A 19,223-nucleotide genomic window follows, 5' to 3' on the forward strand; every position below is an offset into this window, starting at 1 on the left:
CCAAGACAGCTCTCTGCTGAAGGGATAGGAGAATTCCGCCTGGTTGAGAATGCTCTCAATACACGATATTTAAGTAGAATTTCTCCCCAGCATTCTCTTCAATTATTTTCTATTTCCCACGAGACATTCCCCTACAGGAGTTATAGGGAACTAATTCCTGAAATGAGGTTCACTGAATGGTTGTTTTGCTCCCATTCTCCCTCCAAAATATTATCACCTTATCTAGCTTTAATTTGCTCTTTAATCCTAGATGGGAGGCAGCAATGTGCTAAACTCACAGGACATGATCCTTCAGTCATTCGCTTCCCACTAACCAAGACTCAATTTGAGAAAGCAGTTTCCACTTCCATAGATTTACAAATTGTCCTAGCTGACTTCTTAGGGCAGGTAGAGCATTCTCTCTGTGCTAAGACATTTTTTTGTCACACACTAAGTTACTTTATTACACTAAGAATGTACATGCCCTAGCTGGCTTGGCTCAGTGGATAGAGCGTCAGCCTGCGGACCGATGGGTCCCAGGTTTGATTCTGGCCAAGGCACATGCCTGGGTTGCAGGCTAGATCCCCAGTAGGGAGTGTGCAGGAGGCAGCCGATCAATGATTCTCTCTCATCATTGATGTTTCTATCTCTCTCTCCTCCTCCCTTCCTCTATGAAATCAATAAAGAAATATATTTTAAAAATAAATTTAAAAATTATCATAAATTTTAACAAAAAAAAAAGAATTTACATATCCCTATCCCAGGGACACTCACTGTGTTCACTGATGGCTCAGGAAAAACAGGAAAAGCGGCCATTCACTGACCACCTGATGGTGCCATTAAACAAAGGGGCTTCACATCAACTCAGCGAGCTGAAATTGGGGCACTGGTTTTAGGACTAGAAACATTTCCCTCCCAACCCCTGAACATTGTTAGTATTCTGCTTACTCTGTTTATATTTTACAAAATTTAGAAACCTCACTTATTAAGCCTACATTAGAGCCATCCCTCTTAGCACAGTTCCTTTGCCTCCAGGCCTTACTAAATGGTCCATCACATCCTCTTTTTATATCTCATATCAGGTCTCACAGTTGCCTTCCTGGACCATTAGTATATGCCAATGAACAAGTAGACAACTTAGTAATGACAGCTACCTTAATGGAAGCCCAATCAACCCCAATTACACAAGAAATTTCAGGAACCCAAGAGGATAGCTAAACAAATTGTTTTAAAATGTCCTGATAGTCAAATGACAGGCACCTCACCACTCTCCATTGGAATTAATCCTGGGGGCCTACAGGCCAATGACCTTTGGCAAACAGATGTCACTCACATTGTCTCTTTTGGGAAACTCCAGTATGTACATGTAACTATAGACACTTCTGGTAGAATCAGTGCTCATGCTTTTCCCGGCGAATCCACACACTATGATATTAAACATCTGTTACATTTGCCATTTTAGGAATACCAACCGAAATAAAAACTGACAGTGGGCCTGCTTATAGCAGCCATGCCTTTGCCACTTTTTGCAGGAATCTGTCCATCCAGCATTCCACAGGAATCCCTTATAATCCACAGGGCAGGCCATTGTCGAACTTGCCCATTCCACCTTAAAGAACATGCTAGTAAAACAAAAAAGGGGGAATATAGGACTCAAGGATCCAGCTATGATGCTATCCAATGCACTCTTTACCCTTAATTTTTTGAATTTGAATAATTGCTTTCAATCCCCCATAAAGTGTCACTTTACTTCTTTAGGACCAGCTCAGAAACCATAGGTCTTGTGGTGAGATGTGGACACTAATAACTGTAAAGGAACCAATGAATTATTCACATGGGGGAGAGGATATGCATGTGTTTCTACCCCCCACAGGGCCGCTGTGGATTCCAACTCATCGGATTAAACCCTATCATGGCATGGCATGGGACCAATCCTCTCCCAGAAATGAAGAATCTGGGCCTGGGGACTCCACAGCCCCAAAAGACGCACCTTCAGATGACCCAGACAGCCCCCGGAATAACCTGGGAAATGATAAAGAAGCTGATGGCAGAGGCTGAGCAACTGCTGGAAGATACTCACGCTCCACGCACAGCAGATAACCTTTTTCTAGCTATGACTTCCTTGATTTACCTCAACTCCTGTGCAGTATGGTTTGGCATTCTTGATTGGTTTTGGGCACCAGCATCTGCCACCTTATATTGGACCCACGCTATAGACCCACCTTTATTTAGACCCCTCACTTGGGGGGACCCCCCTTCTCCTGTGTCTAACAACCTAACATCCCTCTTAGGGGGAGTAGACTTGCCACCAATAGGCAGTCTTAAACATGGGACACCTTGGACACAAGTCCCTCAAAATACCTCTTTCCATTCGAGTTTACCACCCTTATGTGTTACCTCCTCCAATTCCTCTCTGTACTGTATGAGGGCTCATAATCAGATTTGGTTACATGTCACTCCTAAACCTGATCAGATTAAAGCCCAGCTAACCTTTCTCTTAGCAGGCAGTCTGGCCTGTGGTAATCTGACTAATGCTACTGGGCCTCCCATACCTCCGTAAAAGTAAAATAAGTGGTGGGACCCCTCTGCTGAGGCATTCCATTGGGAAGTTTTTCAAGGAAATCATGCCCATCTGACGGTCCTAGGGGACTAACAGGTTATAGATGGGGGCCCACATGGTCACTTGCAAGCCAACCATATTGACATTCTGGTTCACCGTGTGTCTAATGCTAGTTACATCAGTTCAGCAGGCATGCCTGAGGTTTGGACTGAGGGAGGGATGAGTTCCCCATAACCTCAAGTACTAGGCTTGCCAGGTCAGGAAACTTTATGGAAATTAGGCCATGTTTTCAGCCCTTTGAAATTGTGACACGGTGACTGCCAGAACTCCTCTGGCCACTATAATATAACTTTTACTAATAATCTTACTTACAATAGCTTGAGTTGCACCACTCACCCCTATGTCTTTGTTATGGGCTCCAATGGACTAATAAACCATCGCTCATCTTTTCTGGTACAGGTTGGAAAAGGAGCTTATTTTGCATCCTGTATTACCACCCAGAATATTACTTCATTAACCATCAGCACTATTATGATACTTAGGAAACAAGCAGAAATCATACTACTTGTTAATCTCACTAGGAAATGGCAAGGCTCAGCAGCTACCAAAGTCTTAGAAAGAGCATTGAGTCAATTATTGCCGAAAAGGTTTTTGGGAATGCTCATTGCAGCCATTATCTCAGCTGTTGTTATTCTTACTACCACCAGCATCGCCATGGCGGCGCTTTCTGAGTCTGTGCAGACTACCACATTTGTAGACAATATGGCATATAATGTAACTAGGGAATTCACTATACAACAGCACATAGATTAAAAATATATATATTAGCTAGACTACAGGCAACAGAGGCAGCCATTGAATATCTGGGGGAAAGGCAGGGTGCTATAGCATACAGGCAAGTGCTTGATTGTGATTGGGAGCACAAGCACATATGCGTCTCCCTTTAAACTGGAACAGTCGTCACCATCAGTGGATTGATGTTAAAAAGCATCTGTGGGGAGTTTTTCATGAGAACCTTACTGAAGAAATAAACATGTTAAAAGGCAAATTAGAGGGTCCTTACTTGCTATCAACAAACATGAAACACAGATTATTGCTTGAAACACGGTAAAGGAACATCTGGAGTGGAACCACATGGTTTCCTAGAATCAGTTGCCACCTGATCGGACTAACTATTGCTGTCATTGTAATTCTCTTTGCTTTTCTTATAGTCTACAAAATCAGAAGTCAGGCAGTGAACGCACTTTGCGGACCCTGACTGTAGCGGTTAAGCGGAATGAAGTTAACTAGAAGAGGAGGTTCTGCCAGGAAAAGGCGGGAGCCTGCAAGCAGGCCACGTCAGAACAAAGTCTTGCAAGCAAGACGTATTGTTCAGTGGCAGAACTTTCCTTGAGGTGATAAGTAGTCCATAAGGGCATGGAAAGCGAGGGAGGGTGCACTGCTGCAGGTGGAAAGAGCCTTTGTATAACATAGGAAATTAATACTTAAATGTATAACTTAGCTCTGATGATCTCATAAGCATGCCTGTTAATCATTGTCACTTGCTGTACTCCATTGTTTATTGCTGTACTCCCTGAATAAAAGCCATGAGGGCTTTGGGGGCTTTTGCTACACGCCTGAGAGAGCAGTAGCCCTCTGCTTCTCTAAACTTCATCCTGCACGCCAAGAGCATCTCAGCGTCACCGTTCACAAAGAACATCAATATCTGGCGCCTAGAACAAGGACCCCAAGGTGAGTGATTGAGGATTGGGCAGGACCGAAAGGGAGATGCCAGCGCAGAATACACAGAACTTTCGGCAATAGAAGCAGAGTAATGGGGAATAACCCGTCATTGCAGAGTCAATATATCGCTGTCTTGCGATCATTATTGAAGAGCTCAGGGGTAAAAGTGAATGATGAGGCTCTTAAAAAATTGTTTAAGGCAGTCCAGCACACTGTTATTGGTTTCACCCGGAAGGAAAACAGCAGTTAAATCTTAATTTGTGGAAACAAGTTGGAAAGTCATTAAGGCGGGCTCATCAACAGGGAAATGCTATAGAGGCTGATGTATGGGCTATTTTAAATTTAGTAACATTAGCTTTACAGCCTTTTCAGTCGTATTCTGAAGATTATGAAAAAATTCCCTTGAGGTCGAGAAGTGCTGCACCAGGAGCTGGGTGTTTAAGTACTGAGCCTCTCTCTCCTGAGAAATTACAACCCCCTGAGCCACTCCGGTTGCGGTCAATGAACCGAAGGGGTCAATAAAGGGACAGAAAACTAGCTGTCAAAATGAATTAGGAGGTTATGAAAGAATAGCCTCAGCCAGCGATTCAGAGCTGGATGATTCATCTTCCACTGAGTTGGATGATGACTTTTGCCCTCGCGCTAAGTTAAGGAAAAGAAGGGTGGCGAGAAGGGAAACGGAGATGAAGGAGCTGTTGTGGAGTCTAAAAGAGTTATTACTTACAGTAGTAAGGAAAAGAAAGAGAATAAAAGCCCTCAGGAGTTGGCTGCACCGCTGCCGAAAAGTGAAAGTAAAGCGGCACTAGCCATTAATCCGGCATTAGCAGCTGAGCCTCCACCCCCCTCCTGAGGACACAAAGAGCTGCTAATGCTCAATACCCTCAAGGGTTATATATATTGTTAATTATAATATTATTATATGTAATTATATTTGTTATTAATTTTATATATTAATTAATATAGAATTAATTTATACAGGTTATAAATTAATTCCTTATGATTCGAATGCTATAGCTAAGGCAGTATTAGCCCCAGGGCAATATCTGCAATTTAAATCCTGGTGCTGGGAAGAAGCCAGGAGAGTGGCGATGATAAACGCCCAACAAAATCCACCTGGATCTAATTTTGACCAGTTAATAGGAACTGGGACACATAGTAGCTTACTGCAACAGGTGCTGTTAGAGAATGCAGTTATTGCACAGATTAAAGCTTGTTTCTTAAAGGCCTGGTCAAAAATGGAGGAGGCCGGCACCCCAGCCCAATCATTTTCTAAAGTTATACAAATAATAATATAATAATAATAATAATAATCTTATTAAAATCTTATATAAATAATTAATAATAATGACAGTGCTAATTTTCTAGCTGATGCATTCAAAACTGCAATTCCCATCCTGTTAAATGTTATGGATGTGGGAAAGTGGGACATATGAAAAGGGGATTGTCTGAAGACAAGAGTCCACAAGGGAAAGCTAAACATGCTCCCGGAGTTATTGATGCAGATTATGAAGGAGGAATCTTAGTTAAAATGTCTGCTTCTAGTATTAGAAATATAAAGGCTGGAGAGAAAATGGCACAGTTATTATTACTTCCCTATAAACAAATAGGACATACAGCACCAGTTAAGTGAACTGGGGGATTTGGTAGCACGGGAAAAAAGGTCTTTTGGCATACAGTCTTAGGAGACCAAAGACCTCAACTTACAGTAATATTCCCAGAGGGAATAAAAATTACTGGCCTGGTAGATTCTAGGGCTGATGTAACTATAGTTTCTACTTTGCTGGCCTCAATCTTGGCTGGTACACAAGATAAATGCAACCTTTACAGGTTTAGGGACCTCACTGAAATTTTACAAAGCTCTAATAAACTTGAATGTCAGGGGCCTGAAGGACAAAAGGGCAAAATACAGCCATATGTTGCCTCCATTGCACTATCTTTGTGGGGAAGAGATCTTTTACAACAATGGGGGGCTACAATTACTATACCTTCTTTACAGAAAGGCCATAGACAAATGAGTTATCAAGCTGGTGATAGCACCAGTGTTCTGGACCAAAATTTATAAAGGGGGCCACTCCAAAGCGCTTCGCCCTGCCTTTAAAATGGAAAACAACTAAACCAGTATGGGTAGAGCAGTAGCCCCTAACAAGAGAGAAGTTAGAAGCGCTCCAAATTATTATGAAAGAACAGATACAACTAGGGCATATAGAAACTAGCTCTAGTCCATGGAATTCCCCTATCCTTTGTTATAAAGAAAAAAATCGGGTAAAATGTTAACTGATTTAAGATGGATTAATGAGATTATGGAGCCTATGGGACATTTACAACCTGGAATTTCAAATCCAGCATTAATTCCTAAAAATTGGCATCTAGTGATTATTGATTTGAAAGACTGTTTTTATACGATTCCTTTACAACCTCAGGATCCTGACAAATTTGCTTTCACGGTCCCTTCATTAAATGACAGCCAATCTAATCAGAGATATCAATGGTGAGTCCTCCCCCAGGGTATGTTAAATAGTCCTACTATGTGTCAAGCTTATGTTCATCAACTTTTACAAATATTAAAGCAGATGTTTGCTACAGGCATTTGTGATCATTATATGGATGATATCTTATTAGCACATAAAGAAAAACTTGAGGTCGATAATATGTTACAGGACGCCAGAAAATTGTTTAAGGAGTATGGACTCCAAATAGCAGAAGAAAAAATTCAACAAACAGAGCTCTGGTTATATCTAGGACAGAAAATTTCAGCAAGCATTATTCAACCTCAAAAGGTTCAGATTAGACGGGATTGTCTCAACACCTTAAATGATTTTCAGAAACTGTTAGGGGATATAAATTGGCTTCGACCATCTATTGGAATCCCTACCTATCAATTAACTAATCTATTCCAAAGATTAGAAGGATCTTCAGATCTCAATAGTCCTAGGCAATTGAGTCCTGGGGCAGAAATCGAATTACAATTAATTAAACAACAAATTCAATCAGGACAGTTAGATCATATATAATCATTACAGAATCTTAAGGTTTTAATTATTCATACTACACATCCCCCAACGGGAATTCTTATGCAGGATACTAACATAACTGAATGGGTATTTTTACCTAATAAATCGAGTAAAAAATTATCTACATATTTACAGAAAATTTGCATTTTAATAAAAAAGGCAAGAATCCGTTTGCGACAATTATGTGGACAAGATCCAGATGAAATAATAATACCCTTTAGTAAACAGCAACAAGAAATTCATTGGCAATTATCAGATGATTGGCAGAGAGCCTTTAGTAATTTTATGGGAAAAATTCATAATATTTATCCTAAAGACAAAAGAATTCAGATTTTGAAAAGAACTCAATGGATTTTGCCAAAAATAATTTCCCCTACCCCCCCCCCCCCCCCATCTAGAGCAGAAACTTATTTTACTGATGCAAACAAACAAGGACTGGCTGGATACTGTAATTTTAAAGAAAATAAAGTAGTGCAATCTCCTTACCAATCAGTACAAAAGGCAGAATTGTTTGCAGTTGTCATGTTACTACAAGATAAAGACTCTATGTCTCTTAACATTATCACTGACTCTCAATATATGGAGTTTACTGTACAACACATTGAAATGGCTACTATATTTAATAATGGGTCTGATTTGCATGAACCATTTCTACAGCTTCAAATGCTCTTGCACGTCCGGCATGATCCTATCTAAATAACACACATTCACGCTCATTCTTTATTAGACCTTTATCTACTGGGAATGTTAACATTGATCAATTGTTTAGTACAGTAACTTCCGCTCAAAGAGAGCATAATATGCATCATTCCAATGCTAGAGCATTGAAGGAAAAGCATAATATTACTTGGAGACAGGCTAAAAATATTTTTTAAACTTTCCCTCACTGTCAGCCATTCCACACTGCACGCTTACCCATGGGGGTTAATCCCAGAGGAAAAACTGTTAATGCCCTTTGGCAAATGAATGTCACTCAGGTGCCAAAATTTGGCAAGCTTAAATTTGTTCACCATTCTGTTGATACGTATTCTCATTTCTCGTAGGCATCAGCGATGTCCTCTGAGAAAGCTGATGCTGTTATAACACATTTCTTAGAAGCCTTTGCTGTAATGGGCAAGCCCCGAGCCATTAAAACTGACAATGGCTCAGCATATTTATCAGGTAAGTGTCAACATTTTTTTCGACAATTTTATATTAAACATATTACAGGAATTCCTGGAAACAGTACAGGTCAAGCAATTATTGAACAGCAGAACCGAACCCTTAAGGAAATGCTGCAAAAAGAAAAAGGGGGAGGAGAGCTGGTAACAGGCCAGACTCCCTGACGAAGATTATTAAGAGCTCTATTTACTTTAAATTTTTAAAATTTGAATACAGATACAGTGCCAGCTGCTGAAGTGCATTGGGGATATAAAAAGGAGGTCCCGGTAGAACAACCTATTGCGTATCAAGATGTCACTGCTAATCAATGGTGCTGGGTCTACCACAGCGGAAACAGGTATAAGATGGAGGTGGTGGACCTAGAGGCTTCTTCATGTAATTGACGGGGCCGTATGCATGGCCAGATTGCGACATCATGGCTTTAATTTTATCTTCTTCAGAAGCATTGGCTTCAGCCAGATTGGCAGTCTTTGTGAGCAGTGCCAGAAACAGAGATGCAGAAGTCATCAGTAACCATTGAAGTGTCCATCACTGGTTCAGTTCCACGTATAGCGTCCGCCTTGCTTGTAGATTTCACAGCTCCAATAGGAATTCTTCTAACAATGACAGATACGTTCTTAGAAATCAGAGCATTGTCATCGGTGTATTCTTCCTCAGTCTGCGTGTTGGTGATCTGCAGGTCACACTTGGCAGCTTTCAGCTTCTCTCTCCCCATAATCTGCTTCTTTAGGTCGCCGAGGGAGATGTGCCGCCCATCAAAGGTGGCGATGGCAAAGTTGAGTTTGGAAGCGAATTTATAATGCACACAGGCCATGGTGCCAAAGGACTCCTAAGGAAGGTCGGGTGTGGAGACGTGGACACGCTCAAGATATGTCTAGTTGTCAACTTAAGAGCAGAATATGTCCGTACACAGAACACCCGCAAGACACCGAAGGACCGCAGGCCTCGGGTTCAACACCCCCTTCCCACAGCAGGGGCATGAGAACCGCATTCCAGACCCCGAGCAGGGAATCACTTCAGGGGCAGGAGGGCGGATCAGGGTGGCAGGGCCAGGGGCTCTGCCAAGCGACACTGCATCACCACGAAGCCGTCAGTGGGCCTTCACTGGGCTCTGGGCATGGCCTCACCACCCAGGCCCCGCGGGGTGGGCGGGGGGGGGGGTGAGGGGGGCGCGTCCGGGGCCCTTGGTGGTCTGTCACCGCCACCGAGGCTCCCAGACGCTGCCCCATCCGAGTGCTCTGCGCTTCTCTCACCTTCCGCCCTTCGCCTCTAGTCTCAGAAGGGCAAGAATAGGCCAGGAAACTGCGAAGACCAGTTCTTCCTTTCTGTTCCGCCCCTTGCGGCTCCCGAGATGGCGGAGTCCAGCAGCAGCAGTTCCAGGTGTTCCCAAAGGTGTGGCTGGAGTCGCCTAAGAAGAAACGACATGGAGACAGCATTCCGTGGATCAGCAGCCTAGCCAGGTGCTAGCCAGGTGCTTCTGTGGCTTCTCAGTCCCGGGAACGGGTCTTGGCGAGATCTCTCCCCTGAAAGCTCCCTTGGAGAACGAGGACGACGACCGTGACCACAAGCCTAGGGAATGAGAAAAGCTCTGCAAAGAAGACGCTGCTTTCTTTTATAGCCCTAGAGCGTGGTGGGAGGAGCCAAATCAGCCACCCGCTTGACCAATCAGCGCCCCAGGACGAATGCGTCACCTGGTTGGGCACCAAGTTTAGGGGAGGAGGCTTGCATTGGCGCTTCTGGACCAGCAGAGGGAGTGACGGCTCTTTGGCCCCGGGTGGACACCCTCCGCTCCAGGACGGGGGAGACTGCTTCTCTGTGGAGGTGAGACAGTGGTCTGACTGCTGCTGTGAGGGTCCTTCTTTTATGCCCCATGGGTGGGCTTCTTCCATGTCTTATATCAGTGTGCTCCGGTGGCCTTCTGCGCTTATCAGGATACACGAGCAGAGGTTACAAGGTACTTATCAGGAGTTAACATGCAGGGAGTTGTTGGTCAGTAGTTACAAGTTATTTGTCAGGAGTTAACATGCTGATCGTTACAAGTTACTTATTGGGGTCTCAGACACACACACACACACACACACACACACACACACACACAAATTAAGTTCCTCTTCAAAGAAAAGTTTAAAATTCACTCTACTAAAACAATGAAATTTGATTATACTATCTTATACTAAATAAACTTTTTACTATAACATGCTGTCATAATAATTCCTAGATGGGGCTTTCAATTAGTGCACAGCCCGATGAGACAACATTCAGAAAATACCCACGGAACATGGAAGATAGAGAAGTTAAACAACATGATCAGTGAGAAATGTGCCAAATGCAAGAACTAAGACACCCCTCGGGGCAAATACAGTGGGGCCTAGACTTACAAGTGACCCAAATAATGAGTTTTTCGAGATAGGTGCCATCTCTCAGCCGGCTATTTTCTTTGAGTTGTGAGATAAAATTGGGGATGTAAGCCAGCTTCAGATACCCCACCACTGGTTGGCATAGCCAAGGTCACAGTGAATGCCACAACATCAGCCCAGCATCACGTGTCTCACCCATTCAGTTTAATGATTTGACATAAGAGGAATTTGAGTTATGAGCTTGTCCCGGAACTACTTAAACTCCTGAGTCAAGGCCCCACTGTATCCAGCTTCCCGACGAGGGCAGGAAGAGATGTGGGGAGGGTGTGCGCTTGGAGAATGAGAGACCTAAAGGACAAAGTAACCACATGCAATGCAGTAAACGGGACTTGGCATGGGTCTTCAGAAAACCAACAACAAAAGGCATCTTTGAAACAAAGAAATTTGAATGTACAGTGACTATTAGGTGATATTCAGGAATTACGTTCACTTTTCCAGGTGTGATAATGGCTGAGGAAGTACTTTTTTTTCCCAGATACTCATCAGAGGATACTTGAGAGGGAAACTGTTGGGAGCCATTATAAATCACATATACATCTCCAGCTTACAACAATAGGTTTCTGGCTCCTCCAAGCCAACTCCCGGTTTGGCCTGGAGTTAAAAGTTAACCTTGCGATTTAGCCTGGAGTTAAATAACATACCCTCACCCTAAGCACAAAGCAAGCTACATCTCCGCTGATAAGCTGCGACATTCCAAAGCCTGTTTCATCCTTAACAACTTCCTTTGCCCGCCCCCTCCTCTAGAAACAGTATAAATACCACTGGCTGTAAAAAATAAAACTGAGACTTGATCAGAACTTTGTCTTGCCTCCATTTCTTCGAGTCTCCTATCCTCTCATTCCTTTGCAGGATTTGGTGCGGTGTACCCACGAAGCGTGCCCTGCAGGTCGGGGCATAACTGGCACCCAAACGTGATCTCTGCTCTACAATCCTCCTCAGGAACGTTCACTTTTTATGTCCGGCCGGACCTCCCTTTGGCGCCACTGGGATCGCCCTGTGAGTCAGCCTGCTTTTTTCCTGGTCGCCACTCTGCTTACCCGCTTTGCGAGTCAGACCTGTTGCTTTGGTAAGTGAACGCATTCATTTTGGATAGGCATTCTCTCCCCTCATTGTCTCCCCCCTTGTCTTCTGCCTCTAGTCCACTTTGAGCACTCTCTTGTCGTTTCGGGGAAGAGTGAAAGGTACCCGCTTTCTGCGGAGAGAACTCCGAATCACTCAGGCTTGTCCCTTGGTTTCGTTCCACGTGGTTGACTCCTTCCAAAAACCCTGCGTTCACCTTGTCTTAGTGGTCTTTCTGAGAAAATGGGGACTCCAGCTGAGACTCTGAAGTAAGTGTTTTTGCCTACTTTAAAGCTTAAACCGTCCACCCAAAATTAGAAGTAATCCAGTAAGAACCTGTGTCACTGTTACTCTGGGAAAACTCCTTGCCTACTTACAAACGCAAGCCGTCCACCTTGTGAGCACTCATGGGGTGCCTGACTCCCGACTGGTGAATGCCTGAGGGTCCTAGCAGGTTACCTGCCTCACAAGGGTCCGAGTTGGCGGGTTATACCAACCGGCTGTTTACGTAGGAGGAGTGAGCTGCAGAAGCAGCTCCGAGGAAGGCACTTGACAACAAGTTTCGATCTGGGGAGCTCTGATTCAGGGGCCCGAGTTGGCGCATTATACCAACCGGTTGCTTACGTAGGAAAACACACCTGTGGCATAAACAGGACTGAAGTAGTCTCAGCAGAGAATTTCAACATCCAGACCTATGACACGTGAACAGGGGCCTCTCCTTTGAGGTGACGGTTGGCATCTTCCTCGCTGGTTCGTCTCCTTGTCGACTCCTGGGCTGACCTGGTACGGGGTTTATATGTCCCCGAGGCTTACGTGGAAGAGGCTAAGACATGGGTCAGGCTTTGAGTTCTCATGACCTGTTTCTTAAAGGACTCAGGGAGTCCCTCAAGACGCGAAGATTTAAGGTTAAAAAGAAAGATTTAAAAGGCTTCTTACAGGACTCAGGGAGTCCCTCAAGGTGTGAGGATTTAGGGTTAAAAAGATTCAAAAGGCTTCTTGAAGGACTCAGGGAGTCCCTCAGAGCACGAAGATTTAGGGTTAAAAAGAAAGATTTAAAAGGCTTCTTTACTTTAGAACATCTTATGAGAACCAAACTTTGGCTAAGATAACCTTGGGTGCTAGCCATGACTTTAGAAAGCGAAATAGGAAAAAATTTAAAAAGTCTTTTTCTATTAAGCATGACTTTGGGAAAAATACACCATCTGAGTCATTTGCTAAAACTTCCCCCAAAACAGGATATGTAGGGGAAAGGAAAAAGGAACACATGGCGATCCTACATGGACGCCTCCTCCCCAGTATTCAAATTTAAAATCTCCTTCTCGTAATTAAAAAAGTTTTACAAAATTTAGAAAATGCGTCTGGGATTTCTGTTCACGTGTAAAGAGAAAAACTGGCTTGGAACTAAAAGCGCGCATCATCCGATTTTGGACATTTAGATAGAGTTTTGAGCTAAAAATCTCTTTACAAATGTACAGAATAAAACCCAAGACTGATTATTTCCTAAGAAAAATGGCATATTTGAGCCAGGGAAGAAATGCAGGCTGGTTCTAACAATAAGATTGGTATATTTCCATAATAAAGAGTGATTTTTGAAATGTTAATAAAGCCTGTTCCAAAGTTAATCTTAAAAGCCTCAAAGAAATTTAGTAAAATTGTCTGTTATAGAAAAGTTACCAAAATAACTGCCTTAAAATAATAATCTAGATTTGAATATCAAAAATTATTGATCTATATTAATTATAAAAATCTAAGTAGCCCGGTAAAAAAACCGGCCCTTTGTTAATTGAAAAGGCTGGCCAAAACATTTCTAATGAGAAAAGGAGCTAGTTGCTTCCTACCTGTAGCAAATTCTTAAAGAATGTGGTCAATTTACTCTTCCAGGGAAAACAGCCCCCCCCCCTTCCTCCCCCAGGCCAATATTGAAACTTCCCACCGACTAGCAAGGGGCAGGAAGCAATGTATCTACAACCTTGTTTGTTGGCCTTCCCCAGAGGAAAAATTATGGTCGTTTTAAAATCAAAGGCTGGGGCCAGGCCTGCCTCGCCAGCCTCAAGTGTGGTTTTCCAAATCTGCTGTGAAATTTAAGACCTTGGAGTTTATACCTAGGTATCTTGAAGTGACATAATACTGAATTAAATAAGATCTAAGTGTACTTCGTACAAAATCTGAGGAACAGAATTAAATCTGTTGGTTTATTATGTCCTGCATCTTTTGAAGTTTATTCCTAAAAATGTTACTGATTGAGAAATGCTAAATATTTGACTTGCCAGCTAAAAAGTTCTAGTTAAATCAAATTGGGAAAAATTATAATTGTGGTAACTAAATGCCTAACGTAGAGAAATTTATTTTTAAGAAAATCTTGTGCTTTCTCTGAAATAATTAGAATTCAAAATATGTTACTCATTGATCTGATTAAAAAAGAGGATAAATTCTGTGATCCCAACAGAAATTTTATATACAAAGATCAGTTTTAATTTAATTGATATCTCTTAATAATTATAAAAGGTATATAATCTTTAAATCATATATATACGTATATATTTGATGGTCTTTCAAGTTGGATTTCAAAACTATAACCAAGGAATGACTTTGGGACATTTCATGGGCCCTGAAATGTTTTCAAAAGTTTATTCTCTCTTCTTAAAGGTTTTTTAATAAAGCCAATTTAATATACTTGAAATCACATGGAAAGCTTTATCAAATATAAATTAATAAATATATTTTAAGTTTTTGCCTCTGAGAAAGGGCAAAACAAGTAATTTTGTTTAATATTTCTTAAAATACAGCAGTGGAATTTTAAGATGTAATTTGAAATAACAAAAGCTCCTCGCCGCTGCATTTTAAATTAGGCTGGAGGTGGGGCAGCATTTGTCCCTTGTGAATCAAAAGTTTACTAAATACTAAATTTACTTGCTTCGCTTTGCCTTTTTAAAATAATCACTTGAAATATATAGCTTTGCGACAGTATTTGTTAAAATCTCAAAGGCAACCATGTTTCTTACATTTGTTGCTTGTGTGAGAAAGAAAGCTGTCTGGAAGGAAATAAAAAGGTTTCCTTCAGATGCCTAACTAAAATTAAAAATCAATATATTGGGCCTCAAAAGCTAAATTAAATAATTTGTGTTTTGTCTCCTTAAACAAAGTTTATGTAAATTTACCCAAAAACTAATACCAGAAATTTAATTAAGGTCATTTACTGTCCATAACTTAGGACAAGTAAAGTTAAAAGAATAAATGCTATTTCAAACTGACTTAAAATTGGCAAATTGGGTTAAATGGATATTCAGGGGAACTTAGTTGTCACCAATTAAAAGATAAACTTTTACAATTTTTATATAAGACCTCCATCATTATACCAAAAAATACTACGCAGGAACCAATTCCTGGAGCTTTAACTGTTTTTACTGATGGGTCATCAAATGAGAAAGCTGCCTAGCATACTATAAATTCTGATAGAGTCAGGGAAGCCCTAGTTCAGAACCAAATTGAAGAATTCATTAGAAACATGTATCCTCCCCTCCACTATCACCCTTTAGCCTTACCTAAATCACCAGGAGTAGATCTAGACACCCAAACCTCTGATATCTTAGAAGCCACACTCCGTGCTTTAAATGCCTCCAATCCATCCCTTGCAGAAAACTGTTGGCTATGCATGACCCTAGGTACACCTATGCCTCTTGACATTCCAGATGACATCAGTAACATCACTTCTAATAATAATTGTACCCTCAGTTTATCCTTTAAACTCAACCTGTTGCATTCAACTTTTCCTCATGTCTACATAAACTCCCCCAGAATAATAGTTATGATCTAGATGTAGGCTTCGTTAGCTTTGTTAACTGCTCTCCCGTTCACAATCACAGTTCCTCCCTTTGCCCCGCTCCTGGACGAGTGTTTGTATGTGGAGGTAATATGGCCTATGAAGCTCTACCTTTAAACTGGACAGGATTATGTGTTCAGGCTAGTATTCTCCCTGACATTGATATTATTCCAGGGGGAGAACCTGTCCCCCTACCCAGCCTTGATTACATTGCTGGACGCAGTAAGCGGGCTGTCCAATTTATTCCTTTACTTACAGGACTGGGAGTCTCTGGAGCTGTGGCCACTGGCACAGCTGGATTAGGAACCGCATTACATACCTATAATAAATTATCTAATCAGTTAATTGATGTTCAGGCTCTTTCAGGTACTATCAATGATCTCCAAGACAAAATTGACTCCCTAGCAGAAGTAGTTTTACAAAATAGAAGAGGATTAGATTTACTTATAGCAGAGCAGGGAGGAATATGTTTAGCCCTACAGTAACGCTGCTGTTTTTATGCCAACAAATCTGGAATCGTCTGAAGACAAGGTAAGAAAACTCCAGGAAGACTTGGTGAAAAGGCGAAGAAAGCTGTTCAAAAACCCCCTTTGGAGCAGACTCAATGGCCTACTCCCCTACCTGCTTCCTGCACTTGGCCCCCTTGTCAGCTTACTGTTAATTTTAACCTTTGGTCCATGGGCTTTTAAGAAACTGACAAGTTTTATCAAACAGAAAATTGATAGCATCCTGGCCAAACCCATTCAGGTTCACTACCACCGTTTAACTACTATAGACCGAGAATGTGATTGTGATTGCCAGAGCTCCCTCCCCACGGGGACAGCATAAAGCCAGAGGAATGCTTACCTACACTCTATATAGAGGTATGGTATGGGCACCGTCTGGGTGCAGGGCAAAGCACTGCAAGGGAAGGTCAAAACAGAAAATCAAAATTTTCTCGACCGCCTCTGGATTTCTCTGTGAGCACACCTGGTTTGCATAGAGGTTGGTATCCATACATATATAATTGTTGGCTCTGCCTCTCCTCCCCAAAAGATACCAAGAGCCACCAGAGGTGAGATCTGCTGATCTCATGGGAGGAACCAGGTCACTACTCCCCCAGTCGGTTAATGCCCACCCTTAACTAAATGGTAAGGGAGGAATTGTTGGGAGCCATTATAAATCACATATACATCTCCAGCTTACAACAATAGGTTTCTGGCTCCTCCAAGCCAACTCCCGGTTTGGCCTGGAGTTAAAAGTTAACCTTGCGATTTAGCCTGGAGTTAAATAACATACCCTCACCCTAAGCACAAAGCAAGCTACATCTCCGCTGATAAGCTGCGACATTCCAAAGCCTGTTTCATCCTTAACAACTTCCTTTGCCCGCCCCCTCCTCTAGAAACAGTATAAATACCACTCGCTGTAAAAAATAAAACTGAGGCTTGATCAGAACTTTGTCTTGCCTCCATTTCTTCGCGTCTCCTATCCTCTCATTCCTTTGCAGGATTTGGTGCGGTGTACCCACAAAGCGTGCCCTGCAGGTCGGGGCAGGAAACAACGTGTTTGGATGTATGGCATTGTCCCGGCCCAGCCCTCCCGTACCGCACCGCCCTGCACAGCACTGCAGACGCCTCCAAGATGCAGGCTCTCCAGCTGGCCCGGCCCTTGAAAGCACTGCGCGCACACCCCTGAAGAGGCGTGGGCAGTACTCCCTCCTGCTCACCTGCTCCGCCCAACCAGCGCCACCACCTGGAGACTCTCAGCCCCGCCTCCCGCTCATTACCCAAGGTGCACCGCACTCATTTGCATGTCCCACGGGAACAGGTGAACCCGGCAGCTCAGTCTTAGCAGCCTAGCTATCACCGCGACCAACACGCGAGCCTCGGGAGGGGATCCTGTGGCATCAAATTCCCCTCACCATTCCGAGGCCACCGCCAAAAGATGGATCCAGTCACCATAAACGAAAAGCAGTGAGATAGCCTGGCCTTAAGTACCTGGCGGGTGGGAAACAACAGCGTGATTGCTTAGGCAGCACACATGGAAAAGTTGGAGCACGGCATACAGAAGGTTAGCTTGGGGCCCTGAAGGCCCCTCAGGGCACAGAAATCCTTATTTTTGCGCAAAGAAACATATCCGTGTAAGGCACTCTGTGAAATGAAAGCAATGCTCAGATCTTTGCAGTGGGGTATTTGTGCTGATATGTTACCTTACGTTTCCTTCATAAACCTCAGACTTTATGAAGTGGATTGATCTATGCTTTGTCTCCCCCAAGGACACAAACTCTAGCGGCCAATGTAAGATGGTAGTTGTCCTCTATGATGTAAGAATAACAACAATCCCAAGGATGTGTGGTGAATTCCTATCAAACCATTTCTGAATTATTGAGTTACTAAGTGATTGCTGACATCATGAATGCTTACTGAAAGAAGTAAGCAACATCATCAGTGTTCATTTGTTGTGTCGAGTTGGACGTTGTTCAGCCGCGATAGAACTGAATCCTACGCCCTTTCTCAGACTCCAGGCTGTGCAAAGGCTAAGGCTGCTGTCACGGGGTGGCTACCAGGGGTGAGAGCAAGGCAGGCCGGTGCCCCTGGACCTCAGCATTTCAGGACAATTGGAAACTGGCTGGAAGTAGCAAGACCATTTGAATCTGCTTTCACAAGTATTCTTTGAGACCGGTTTTGTGGGCCTGTTTTCACTGGCCTTTAGGAGCGCTCAGAAATGCCGGTTTGCCTAAAACGGCCGGATTCTCTGATGGAAAATGTGATCTGAATGTTTCCAGCCCAAACAAGGACTCAGAAGCAAGTACATACCAGGATCATTTGGTAATTAATTAAAATTAATCTGGTAGCCATGAACAAGGCAGAAGTCGGTTGAGGTATTCTAGGCCCTCAAAGAGGCAGAGACTAGGTGTGAGTCCAGGAAGGCCCAGGCGCAGGGTCGGAGCAGGTCTGAAGAGCCCAAGTCCACGCAGCCCACAAGAGTGGGGTGTAAACAATATGAAAGGTTTCCCGAATTTGCGTGTCATCCTTGCACAGGGGCCATGCTCATCTTCTCTCTATGGTTCCAATTGTAGTATATGTGCCGCCGAATCGAGCACGCCGCTCCTGCCTCCCGCCAGGTATGTAAGGCGTGGTGAGCTCACTCCTTAGGGTTGATGGTGACTGGGTCGCGTCTTTTTGCGGTGGCCTTGGAACGGCGAGAGGAATTTGATGCCATGGGATGCCCTCCTGATGCTCGCGTGTTGACCGCGGTGACAGCTTGGCTGCTGCGGCAGAGACGCGGGGTTCACCTGATCCGTCAGGACATGCAATGGAGAGCCATGGGCACCTTGGGTAATGAGCGCCAAATGGGGCTGAGAGTCCACAGGCCGTGGCACTGGGTGGGTGGAGCAGGCGGGCAGCGGCGAGCACCGCCCACGCCTCCTCGAGCCCATGAGCGCTCACGAGAAGCTGCTTTTGAGGGCTCGGCAAGCGGGAGAGCCTCAGACCTGGGAGACATCCACGGTGCTG

General features: G+C 43.4%; 1 non-coding gene across 1 annotated transcript; it reads right to left on the reverse strand.

Annotated features, from left to right (window-relative positions):
* Window positions 1-18,704: 18,704 nt before the first annotated feature.
* On the reverse strand, window positions 18,705-18,811 carry LOC139000807 (U6 spliceosomal RNA). Its single transcript, XR_011469723.1, has one exon. It is a non-coding gene; the product is annotated as a U6 spliceosomal RNA (small nuclear RNA).
* Window positions 18,812-19,223: the final 412 nt, after the last annotated feature.

The sequence above is a fragment of the Myotis yumanensis genome, unplaced genomic scaffold (genome assembly GCF_028538775.1).
Source record: "Myotis yumanensis isolate MYYU_CA2020_CCGP unplaced genomic scaffold, mMyoYum1.0.hap1 SCAF_30, whole genome shotgun sequence".
NCBI lineage: Eukaryota > Metazoa > Chordata > Mammalia > Chiroptera > Vespertilionidae > Myotis > Myotis yumanensis.